This window comes from Suricata suricatta, chromosome 6 (genome assembly GCF_006229205.1).
Source record: "Suricata suricatta isolate VVHF042 chromosome 6, meerkat_22Aug2017_6uvM2_HiC, whole genome shotgun sequence".
Classification (NCBI taxonomy): domain Eukaryota; kingdom Metazoa; phylum Chordata; class Mammalia; order Carnivora; family Herpestidae; genus Suricata; species Suricata suricatta.
Genome location: NC_043705.1, coordinates 74,781,592 through 74,790,476, shown reverse-complemented (window position 1 = coordinate 74,790,476; position 8,885 = coordinate 74,781,592). Strand labels below are relative to the sequence as shown.

At 39.0% G+C, this 8,885-nt stretch overlaps 1 pseudogene; it reads right to left on the bottom strand.

Annotated features, from left to right (window-relative positions):
- Positions 1-8,222: 8,222 nt before the first annotated feature.
- On the bottom strand, positions 8,223-8,683 carry LOC115293730 (annotated as a pseudogene).
- Positions 8,684-8,885: the final 202 nt, after the last annotated feature.

Here is an 8,885-nt window from a genome sequence, read left to right as displayed (position 1 = left end):
TCTTGATGTATGCAGTTCTTTTACTTGGTGTCATATTTGTTCCATTGCTCTATTTGCACCTGTAGAAATGGTGTTCATTACTGTAGTCCTGTAAGTGTGTGGTCTTCAACGCTGTCTTAGATGTCCATGCTTTTCTGCCATTTTATAGAAATTTGAGGATTAGCCTGGCAATTTCCATAAAAAGAACTCCTTGGATTTTGATTAGAGTGACATTAAATCTATACATCAATTAACAGAGACATAATATATTTATAGTATTGAGTTTTCTGATTTGTAAGTGTTTTATCTTTCCATTTATTTATATCTTAATTCTACTCAGTGATGGTTTGTAACATTAAGTGTAGAGTTTACAGATATTTTATTGTTTTTTCACACATATTTGATATTTTGATAGGATTGTAAGTTACACCATTTTCTTTTTCTTCTTCTTTTTTTTTTTTTTCCTTTAGAGGGCAGGGGGAGAGGGGGAGAGGGAGAGATAGAGAGAGAGTTTGAATCCCAAGCAGAGTCCATGCTGTGAGAACAGAATCCTACATGGAGCTTGATCCCACAACCCTGGGATCATGACCAGAACTGAAATCAAGAGTCAGATGCTCAGCCAACTGAGACCCCCTCCACCCAGGTCCCCCACACCATTTTTCATGTATACAAATACTTCTTCTAGCTTCTGCTACTAAATCTAAGGTCAGATTATCATAGTTTGGGGTAACTATTCTTGTGTTTATAAAGTTAAGATGAAACATTACATTCTTAATAAAGTAGCTTTTCCCCCCTAACTAAATGTATTTGAATAAGGTGAAAACCTAAAATCTAGAACTCTTTTCATTATTTTATTTGTTGGGGGAAGATTTTAAAACTTATCACGGCCATTTTTCTTAACCTACAAAATTAGAAGGATATGAAAAGGTCAGGGGGAACTTAAAACTGGAATCATAGAAATGGCCAACATGTATCTAATTTTATTCATTGAACAAAGAAAGGGGTAAGTTCTTTTGGGAAGAAGTCAAATGTGTTTAAAAGGGAAGCAACTACTTTAGTTGTTTCATGAGTGGAAGAAAAGGATGAATGGAATTGAGGAAACTAGTAGGGACAGTGTCTGTTAAATAAACACCTGCCATCTGTGAAACAGCTCTTGCATCAGGTGTGGACCTTTGATTTCTCTTGGGCAGTGATCTTACGTTTTATGTATCTAGAGTGAGATTCTGTAGTTGGGTAATGGGTAGGTAGAGTGAGGGAATACAGGTTTTAATTTCAATTTATAGCAAAGGACATGATCACAGATTTAGCATCTTAGATTTACTTCCCTGTACTTGAGTCATCTATTGATGTGAATCCTGAGAAAGCAGTATTCTGAGGTAACTCCTGTGATATTGCTCTAGGATTGCAGTTAGCTCCAATCTAAGGCATGATTTTCTTATTAGAGAAAGTTAACTATTCAATACTCAATAAGAGACTGAAGTATTAAAGTCATTTGACAGTGGTGACAGTGTTAGAGAGAGAGAGAGAGGGAGAGAGAGGGAGAGGGAGAGGGAGGGAGGGAGGGGGAGAGAGAGAGAGAGAGAGAGAGAGAGAGAGAGAGAGAGAGAGAGAGAGAGAGAGAGAGAGAGATATGAGTGGTGGAGGGGCAGAGAGAAGAAGAGAGAGTACCAAGTAGTCTCCATGCTGACAGCAGAGAGTCTGATGCAGAGCTGGATTTCACAAACCACGATATCATGACCTGAGCTGAAACCAAAAGTTGGATGTTTAACTGACTGAGCCACCCAGGTACCCTTGAACACAAAACTCTAATGTGACAAGAGAACATGGCAGTAGAAAGTATTAAGTAGGAAAACTGAAATCAATCCCAATACAATTATACTAATAAGACTAATCTCAGTATTTCTGCTTAATGGTGAAGAGTCTCAGATTTGATTATGTAAAACTAATGTGACAAGGCATTTGCAAGCTAGGGATTTTGAAAACAGAGTAGGTAACAATGACAGAGGGAGTTAACTGAATTCAACTAAAATAAATTTAAAGGAAGGCATGGATAACAAATGCAGTAACAATAATCATTGTTAAATGATATAGTTGTAATTATGTTCAGGGACTACGTATGTCTTCAAAACTATAAACATGATTCTTATGTTCTTAATAACAAGGGAAAATGTATAAGAAAAAGATCAGTGAAACCTTATTGGGAAAAGGAAAAGGTATATTTTTTATATTGGATGTAAATGAAGAAATACTTCTGCTTTTTTATCAAAATTATGAAATGTAATTTATACTTCTTTTATTAGTCTGTGTGTTTGGATAGTACATGAGATAATTTCCAGGCTTATTTTTTTCCCTGTGTCTTTGAATTATCTAGTTGAATGGTTCTTAGCGAAATACAATATATTTTGAGTAAAATTTGAAAGAATCTTGTTGGGTTACTGTATATGGAATTTGAAAAACATGAGGCAGCCTATTGAGCTTTGGGGAGAGGGTGGAGGGGAGGAGAATGTTCTTTCAAGCCAGAGTTGAGAATGATGGCTTGATAGGGTTCTGCAGCTTAATCTTCAATCACAGCTGCCTTTGTATGTTAGTTTAGTGGTTATCTTAAGTAATGGTCAGATTTCTCCAATTTGCTTAGGTTGTCTTCCTGCCTAATGTTGGCATTATTTTTCATCCTGTGCTTACAGCCCAACTCAGACTCTGCTAAGGAATAGGCAACATGAGAAGAAAAGACACTAGGGCTAGAACTAGACTTTCATGTAGTTGAGAATTTCCTGAGCCATCACAGAATTGTCACAGAGATCTTATTTTCCTATCTGGCTATCTCAGGGCTCCAAGAGTGTTGGTCATCAGAACAACACCCCCAGTGGAACACCAGCCAGCTCATGCTCATTGTTGTCCATGGCGACTGTGGATGTCTATATGCCTGTTATTCTGACATTTATTCCAGTGAGTGTCCATATTTTTTCTATTTTGGTAAATGGAAGTTAGAAATGAAAAGGAATATGTGATAGTAAAACTGATTGGAGAAAACTCATGAAAGTAATCAGGAAAATGAATGTTATCCAAGTGCTCTATATTCATTAACCAATTATAATTTTCATATCAATCACACTGTCAGATTAAATACAGAATTTTTTCAGAGCCTGAAAAAATTTGAGCTCAACTGATTATCACAAAATTAAGCTGCAAGCTTTCAAATTAATACGCGTCACCAACAATAAAAATCCTGAAGTCTGAATAAGTTTGCAATTATGATGATACATAAAGAAATCAGAACACAAAGGGCCAGTCTTGCTTTTAATACAATACTCCATCTTCTCTTGGTAAAGGCTTCAGGTGAGTAACCTGCACCCATTCTGCTCTACGTTTATGAGGCAATTTGGACGGGACAGGCTATGGATTTGTAGTAAGGTAATTTATCTGGCCTAGATTTTTACCTTGTCAAATAACCAAAGGCTGCTGCTATATATTAGAGGCCTTGTTCTTTATTATACTGTGCATGTGAACCTATCAGAAGAGGAGGAGAGGGAAGAAGACAAAAGGCTTGTCTCTTTCCACTTACCTTGTCAACATCTGCTGTATTCTTCCTCAGCAGCTCCAACCTTCTCCATGATGGCTATTGGTTGTGAAAAGCATGGGTATGTGTCTGTCACAATAGCTGATGCCCACCTTGCCAATGCCAATGTCTGTGCCAACACCTAGATTCTGATACTTGAAAATTTGAGATCCAGAGTGGTGGGGGCTATAGTCCTTAGGGCTGTAGAGTATTATGCAGAATTGGAAAGCATGTTCACTTTCTGATTCCAGCTTACATTTTCTTAGAACTGAGTCTAGTATGTCATGAATGTAGGTCACTTATATATGCCCTGAAGCCCCATCTGCCAGTTGGCCCAGATTCCAGTCTGACAAGAGGCTGAGACTTCAAACATCCCTTTCCTTCCTAAGGATCAGTTTAGGCCACAAAACTTAACCTGCTTGCACACCTCCTCCAGGAAACATCCATCATGCTTGGCTAACTCTGATTCCCAGCAAAGGACACAGGTGGGCTCAAGCTGAATTCTCTGCAGCATAGTAATAGAAATATGCACAAATGTGTTTTAAAGTTTGACCTAAACTGGTATTTTGTAGATTTTATAATGTAAGTATTATAATGACTCCGTAGTCTCACTTTCCAGAATTTGTTACTTTTTTTTATTTAAAATTTTTTATTGTTTATTTATTTTTGAGAGAGTGAGAGAGAGTCATGCATGAGTGGGGGAGGGGCAGAGAAGGAGATACAGAATCCAAAGCAGGCCTCGGGCTCTGAGCTGTCAGCAGAGAGCCAAATGTAAGGCCCAAACCCATGAACTATGAGGTCATGACCTGAGCCAAAGTTGGATGCTTAACTGACTGAGTCACCCAGGCACCTCAGAATTTGTTCCTTTCATCAACTATTGCACCTAAATGAAGATGTCAATTAAAACTGAAGCCAGAGTTTTTGACTTGCCAGAATGTCTCCTCTTTAGAAATTATTCTCAATTTCTTTAAGTCAAAAATTCCTGATGATATTTGTCTTTATAAGGATTACCCAAAATACATTTTCTTCAGAGGATTAATATTTGAGAGGGGTAGAATTTTGATTCCTATTAAAATGATTTCTCTTTATTGTTTCCTTCTAATTCAAGAGCAAGTCAATTTTGTAAATTCATTTCTAAATGCCTCTAGAGATCTGCTGACTACGCTCAAGCAATTACAAATAATCTAAGGGTAGACCATTATCTGAGATGGAGTGATGGTTCTATTAACTTCTGAAGTGAGCGTCAGTGTGTACAAGGGCAGTGAAATTTCCCCAGATTATCATCTTGACTACCTACCTCTTAACAGGCAATAAATACAGGGGGCAGAAAGCCTCTATGGAAGTGGAGATAGAGACACACATTTCTGTTGTTTATAAAATCCACATGTCTCAAGTCAATGGGAGACTGTGGTAGGAAAACATGTAACACTTTTAAGATTCATAGACATTTAAGGATTTAAAGGAAATGGAAATGGCACTTCAAAGTGAATAAACACTTCAGGTGTTTTCCATTGTTTTGCTAGCTGGGACAAGTTTAAGGATAGCAAGAACTATTTCTTGCCTGGAAATTATTAATCAGAATTCATACATGATGAGTAGAATTTTAGAAATAAGTAGCATCTGTGTGGAGCAGCTAGTAGGTGTTTTTGGAGTGCTCACTTGCAGACGGACTCTACCAGATAAGTTTGAGGTCTTTTAGTCTCTTCAGCTGTAGTTGCTTATCCAGTCAGCCAGCTTCCTGAGAATTGCCACTTGCTCTCAAGTTTCCTTGGAGTGACACAGAGATGGTCAGGGGTCATAGGCCGCAAAGCATTCTTGAACTAAGGCAGTATAAAACACAGTCTTTCAGAGCCTATATATTCTAAATGCCCTGCCTTGCTTTTTGCTCTCCTTTTCCTCCCCTGAGTCTTTCCTAGACCACTCTATATGCCCCGCCTCACCAGCTAACTTAGCAGGAGCTACTTATTTGGTTACCCAAATGCATCATCTTTCTCTTGAAAATTTCCCAGCTCTGTCATATGTTAGAAAAGCAACTTGTGCTTCAGAGAATTCATCCTTTTGTTGTATGTTCCCAACAGTAAAGTTGGCAAATTTTGGCGAATTAATGAATCCACAGGCAAATGTAATTAGATGTTAATATGCAGCCATACTAGGGCATGACATTTATGTTCAAATAAAGACTTTTTTTTTTTTAACAACTCAAAACAGGGTTGTGAATTTAAGACAGCAAAGTTGGCCTTGGTGTTTGTTTTGATGCAGACCTGACTAGAGCTCTCAAATCAGCCAAGCAAAGACACTTTACTTGGAGTGGCTGCTGCTTTAAATTTGATCTCTAACTGAATGAATTGATTGGATGTCCAGTCTGTTATACTGTTGAAAAGATTCATCCTGTAATTGTCCAAGTTAGAGAAAATAGTAGAGGTTTCTGAGCAAATGTGACTTCACTGACTTTCTGTGGAGCACTGTATGATGCTTCATACGAAGACCTTTTCAGATTTTAGTTTCTACTTATTTTGTACTTAATTTGGAAAATGCCTTTTTTCTACTCAGCACTCACACCCCATATTATATAAAAGTTCTGTTCTCTATCAGGTCCTATAGCCTCCAGTAGACAAATAAAGTCCTTTTAGCCTCTCATCAGTCAGGCAGCTGAGCTATCCTGTCCTTATAACTCAAGTTCTAAGCAGAGGGAGAGGCTCCTAGTGGTCGTCAGTTTCCTCTTCTGTTGCCGCAAGGTGGCGATGTGATGACTTAAATTCAAAAGTTATTGAGCTTTATTTTATTGAGTTCAGAGGACTTTGAAGACTCTGGAATCCACTTGAAACAAATACTTAAGATGAACTGGAAACTGTATCTCACAGTTTATGTAGTGTTTGTTCCATGGTTCAGTACTTTGTTGTCTGGTCAGAATGATGCAGGCTGGGGCAAATAATGACACATTTTGCCTTCTTTTCTCCTCTAACGTACTTGAGTGTACTGGTTGATGCAAGCCCATTGATTCATCCTTTACACAGTAGTGAGGTGGTTTCAGATGACATTGAATGGCACTGAAGGACAATACCAGACACTTTGATTTTGTTTTTCTTTCTCCAAAATGAAGACAGAGTAAATTCCATCAAGGAGTTAGCTTTTGTAGGGCAGTAAATCTTGTTCTTTTATAGCTAAGTCATTTAACAATTCATCAAAAGCGCATTGTTTTTCTCAGTGAGAGAATATATGGTGAGCTTTACTTTATGAAAAATTTATTTTTTAAGTGTTTGACTCTCTATTGTGGAATGTAAGAGTCATCATAGAGAAATATTTAATGCATTTAGGATCGTGCAATTTGAAATATGCAGGTATATGTTTATTTTTAATTTTTTAATTTTTTTAAAGTTTGTTTATTTTAGAGAGCGAGTGAGCAGGGGAGAGGCAGAGAGAGAGGGAGACAGAGAGAATACCAAGCAGGCTCCACACTGCCAGAGTGTGTATATGTGCATATGTGTAAATATATGCATGTGTGCATGTGTGTCTGTACATACATATATAATAACTATCTAACAGAAAGTTTGTAAAGATTAAGGAATTAATCCATATAGACACACAGACATCATGCAACAGTTGTTGCTATAATACTGTTATTATTTGTTGTATTATTCATGGTTGTTGTTACATTGACAGTTATCCACAGGAACCAGTTAACTTAGTCCTGTCACAAAGCCACAGATAAAATTTCTTGCCAAACTCTCTGTTTTGGAAATGTAGACCATAGCAAATTCATGTAGACTAAAACTTTAAAATGTGTTTTATATGCATAATGTCTCTTCCCTTCCTCATTTTCCCTTAAAATGCCCAAATTACCTTTGTACAAATCAGAATGGAGCTCAACTCTGTCCTCGACTGTCAGTAGTTACTGAGTACAGTCTGTTTTCACCACTTTAACCAAGGCTCAGTTATGTTTATCTTTGACAGAACCCAAGAGTAGAAAAGCAGTAGTGACTTCCTTTACTGTTACTCATATTTACCTTACTGGGGCTGGATGTTTCCTATCCCTGCAACTCTAGCCTGCAGGGATAGATGTCCTTGTCCCCATAGTGAGCACACATTGGCCTAGGTCCTATTGGACTGTAATCTACACCAGCCACCTGGGCCTTTTGAACTTCTTATGTCCAGAGACTAATAGGTGAGAAGTGGAGATATCATCTTGACAGGAGTAACTGATCCTGATCATCAGGAAGAAGTAGGACTTTGAGACACAATTAGGGCAGGGCCAGGTAAACTATTTAGGTATCCCTTAGGTCTTCCTTCTTGGGCAGTGAATTGTATCCCTTCCTCCCCAGGTTTGTGTGTTGACCCTTAATGCCCAATATGACTGCACTTGGAGATAGAGTACTCAAGGAGGGAATTAAGATCAAGTGATGTTCTAAGAGGAACCCTAATCCAGTAAGACTGGTATGCTTAGAAGAGGAAGAGCTATGCTACCAGAGCATGTGCTCTCTCAGCATGTGTAAAGAGGAATGGCCACGTGAAGGCCTGGTGAGGAAGCAGCCATCTGCATGCCAGAAAGAAAGGCTGACTAGAGGAATGAACTCTATTGGACTTAGATTTCTGGCCTCCAGAACTATTGTTCAAACTTGGTCTGTGGCACTCTATTATGGAAGTCTGAACAGACTAATACATTCTTGTTGCCCATTTTTTTTTTTTGAACAAGAATCAAGTTTTTATTTGTTCATGTCTTGCATTTGAAGTATTCCTCGATGACATCCTTGGCCTGAGACTCTTTGCCATAGTCCTTAACCACCACACAACTGCAACCAACCACCTTACGGGGTTTTCCCTGTCAGTTTTACAGAGGCCAACCCATTCCCCTAGTTTCTTGTTGTCATCAACCTTAATGAGGTTGATTTGGTGCTGGGCACAAAGGGCCTCCACCAACTTGACGTACATCGGCTCATCACAGGTGGAGGCAAGCACACCAAGATGGGCTTGGTGCTTGTCTAAGGCTTTGGCAGCTTTGTGAATTCCACGTGCTAAGCCATCGTGGATGAGGGTGGTCTTTAGCACCTCTTGTAAAGCAGTATTCATGTCCATTACACCTCCAGCAGCAGTGCCTTCCTTGGCCATGGCAGTGGGTTACGGATGGAGCTGAATCTTGACCGCACCCGAGCCTCCGCCTCCACGCCACTTGGCGGTGGCAGGGCCTGTTGCCCATTTTTTACCATAAACAGAGCAATTCCAGCTTGAAAACAGCATACTGATTTAAGGTCCAGTCCTCTCTGGAATGAAGGTTTGGGTCCTGTCACCACATAAGCCCCTGAGACCAGCAGAGGTGGTAGCGGCAAGGGGAGTCTAGTACGGGTAACAGAGGAAG